General features: G+C 43.5%; 1 pseudogene; it reads left to right on the top strand.

The window, feature by feature from the left end:
* Window positions 1–1225: 1225 nt before the first annotated feature.
* On the top strand, window positions 1226–3607 carry LOC115837582 (annotated as a pseudogene).
* The last annotated feature ends 361 nt before the right edge of the window (window positions 3608–3968 follow it).

Genomic DNA, 3968 nt, shown 5'->3' with positions numbered 1-3968 from the left:
GATCGAGCCACGGCACTCCAGCCTGAGCAACAGAGCAAGACTCTGTCTCAAAAAAAAAAAAAAAAAAAAAAAAAAGAAAGAAAGAAAGAAAAGGAAAGAGGGCCCATATGTTTAGCATAATGCACAGAGAAGATTTTTTTAAAAAATCAAAACCTACAAGATGGAATTAGTGCCTGTGGGGAGGAAAGATACTTTCTTTCTCAGATACCTACTGTCCATAAAGCCTAGCTATAAACACATGTCGGAAAGTTAGAAATATCTTAAGGCAATCAAATTTTTAAAAACAAATTATGTTACTCCATTTTGTCCATTTAAAAGGCAGACAATCCAGACCCCGAAGGCTGATGAAAATAGCCAAATTCAACATATAAAGACATCAATGATTTAATCCTTTCATTACCAAGAGTATCAAAGACCATTCACATTAGTAGACAAAATCTTAAAAAAGAAACTGGAGGTGGACCTAGCATTTATATTATACTACATGATCAAGCTGTTTCCAAAAACCAAAGCTCATTGTCTAAAAATTGAACATGGAGTCTGTTAAAATTGTTCCTTGTGAGTCTTGGTTGAAAGAAATGGTGGAGGTAACTAAATGAACTGGCTTCTACTCAAAAGGCTTAAGCCATTATGGCCCACTGGGTAAAATATATAAAAATGCCAAATAGTTAATGTCACTATCAGGACCAACAATTGTTGGTTAAAGCTGCATTGCCAGCAATGGAGAATGTAATTTTAGAAATATAATGAAAACTCTTCTATGATAATTCGTAAAAGTAATGCATACGGAATGAGATGATGTGGGAAAGGAGTACAGTATTCCAAAATAACACTTGATCCCTGGTAGTACTGTTTGATATTTGTTCCCACAAATCCTCAGTGGTGGAGGTGGGGTCTAATGGGAGGTGTCTGGGTCATGGCTGTAGATCCTTCATGAATGACTTGGTGCTGTCATCACAGAAATGAGTGAATCCTCACTCTTAGTTCCTCTGAGAACTGTTTTTTAAAAGAGCCTAGCACCTGCCACTCCCCTCTCTCCTGCTTCCTAGTGCACCCTGTGATTTCTGAAGGCAGCAGCTCCTCTTTGCTTTCCACTGTGACCGGAGGCAGTCCAAGTCCTCGCCAGAAACAGAGGCTGATGCCATGCTTCTCGTACAGCCTGCTGTGAGCCAGGTAAACCTCCTTCTTTAAAAATTACCCAGCCTCGGGTGTTCCTTTACAGTAATGCAAACAGACCAAGATATCCAGTTATACACAAAAGGATACTGAGCTTTCACTTCCAGGAGCTTCAGGAGCCACGGGTTACAGTGCAGACGTGGCCAAGTCCAAGAACCACACCACACACAACTGGTCCCGAATATGGCACAGAAATTGCCTCAAGAAACCCCAATCACAAAGATACGAATCTCTTAAGGGGTGGACCCCAAGTTCCTGAGGAACATGCGCTTTGCCAAGAAGCACAAGAAGAAGGGCCGAAAGAAGATGCAGGCCAACAGTGCCAAGGCCATGAGTGCACGTGCCGAGGCTATCAAGGCCCTGGTAAAGCCCAAGGAGGTGAAGCCCAAGATCCCAAAGGGAGTCAGCCACAAGCTCCATCGACTTGCCTACATTGCCCACTCCAAGCTTGGGAAGCATGCTCATGCCCACATTGCCAAAGGGCTCGGGCTGTGCGGGCCAAAGGCCAAGACCAAGGATCAAACCAAGGCCCAGGCTGCAGCTCCAGCTTCAGTTCCAGCTCAGGCTCCCAAAGGCGCCCAGGCCACTACAAAGGGTTCAAAGTAGAGATTTCCATCTGCCAACATGAGGACAGAAGGACTGGTGTGACCCACCCTGCACTGCCGTCTGCATAGGGCTGGTGTCCTCCTGTGCTATTTGCACAAATAAACCTGAGGGTAACACTCCTCCCCTACCCCCCCAAAAAAGTATAGATTTTTAAAGTCTGAAGGTATCAAGGAAACGTTCTAATTTAGCCTCTTATTTAAATGAAGCCTTTCACTACAGTGATTTTCTAAGTTTATAATTCAGAAAACAGAATCCTCTCCCATCATTTCCTTTTCTCGACAATTTATCTGCTAAGGAATCTGGGTCCTTCATTATTAATTATTGCATGAGCTGGACTCCGTAGCAATCAGGAAACAGCTTCATTTTTCTCCCATCACTGCATTCAAACATTCTGTCAGGACTCCCCTCCTCTAGCCTCGACAGTGTCTCCTTCAGATTTCTTTTCATGATAACAATTGTGTCATCCAGTATTAAAAAGTTCAGTCTTGTCTAACTCAAAGCATTAATCTAATACTTGATTTGGAGCGTCCCCTCCTGTCAGCTCGGGAATGACTCAGTGTGAGGGGAAGAGAAGCTGTGAGAAGACAAAGGGGAGGACTCTGTTCTGGTTTTTTATACTCCTTTCTTCTCTCCCTATCCCACCCCCAACCTTGCCCTTTCCATTTCTGAATCCTGGGAGATGGCAGGGATCAAAAAAGGAGCTAATTTATACTTCTCATTTGACTATCAGATGCCCTGTGTCATAGCAGCCTTCCAAATATTGGATCTCATTAAGTACATCTGCAGATTCTTGGGAGACTCTCAACAAGTTCTTATGCCCTACATGTTTCCTGCAATAGACAATGAGCTCTTTAGCTGACCGCTCAGAATCACCTGCGTCCCTCAGCTTTGCCCCAGTAGGCAGCCCTCTTAGGGTCCACTTGACTCACAATGAACGTGCAGCTTGACAAACTGCTGACTCCTTCCTCCTTGCCCCGCAGTCAAAGGCAGCTCTACTGTGTTTTCTATCCTTTGTCTTTTCCAGAAGAGAAGCAGAGACCTATTATTATCACACTTTGCTTCAAATTATGGACGGTCACATGTCAGTTTCTCTCAAGAAAAAACTCACTTTCTGCTCAGCTAGATGCAAAGGGAAACCCCACTAGTTTTTGCAATTTGACAAACATCCAGCCAGGGACTGAGATGACATTCTACCATTTTGTAGATGACCATAACCTCTACACGCAGTACTCTTGGGGCTTCCCAACATGTGATTTGGTGGTGAGGGAAGCATCTGCCTCCCTTCCCTGTAAAAGAGGTCTGAATAGGCCAGAGGCAGATAACAGACCAGTTGGTGGTCCAGCCAATTTTCAGTAATTCCTATGGAGCTGGGTCCAGCACCAATGCCTGAAGTATGGAGGAGGTTGTCACTCAATGCCCAAGCTTTGAGGTCTCAAATTCTAAGACAAGAGGACATCTTCCATTCTACATGTTCTTATAGATTCAAAGTGGCTTTTTAATAAAATGTCTTAAATGAAAATTTATCTTTCTGAATTGCCACCCAACTAACTGGGGAGGAGAGATCCAAAATAAAGGGCTTAAGGGCCTCTCCTCAAATGGCTCTGTCCCTTTACAATGAAACTGTCCTTTTGAGCTTCTGTGGTCTAGTCTATGTGGAAAGGGCATAAGGCAAAGGTAATTAAAAGGTTCATGGGAGTAAGAGCAGTGCAGCACTATCCTAACTGCATTCTTCCTGGTGTGAATAAATTAATCTGTTTCAGTCACTGCACTAGCAAACTAGTCCAGGTACCGTATCACACTAGAATATAAAAACCCTTACATAGTAAAAGTGGTAAATGTATTCTGAATTAACAATGAATTAGGACACTGTCAGTATTTCTTTTTTTTTTTTTTTTTTTTTTTTTTTGAGACAGAGTCTCGTTCTGTCACCCAGGCTACAGGCGCCCGCCACCATGCCCAGCTAATTTTTTTGTATTTTTAGTAGAGACGGGGTTTCACCGTGGTCTCGATCTCCTGACCTCGTGATCCGCCCGCCTCGGCCTCCCAAAGTGCTGGGATTACAAGCGTGAGCCACCGCGCCCAGCCCACTGTCAGTATTTCTACTAGCTAATTAGAAAAGCTAGAGTCCTCATATTTGGAAGATGGCTTCACTGACACTTTCTTTAGGATTTAGGAACATAAAATCA

The sequence above is a fragment of the Nomascus leucogenys genome, chromosome 12 (genome assembly GCF_006542625.1).
Source record: "Nomascus leucogenys isolate Asia chromosome 12, Asia_NLE_v1, whole genome shotgun sequence".
Lineage (NCBI taxonomy): Eukaryota > Metazoa > Chordata > Mammalia > Primates > Hylobatidae > Nomascus > Nomascus leucogenys.
Note: the sequence above shows the minus strand (reverse complement) of the source record. Positions and strands in the feature narration are given on the sequence as shown.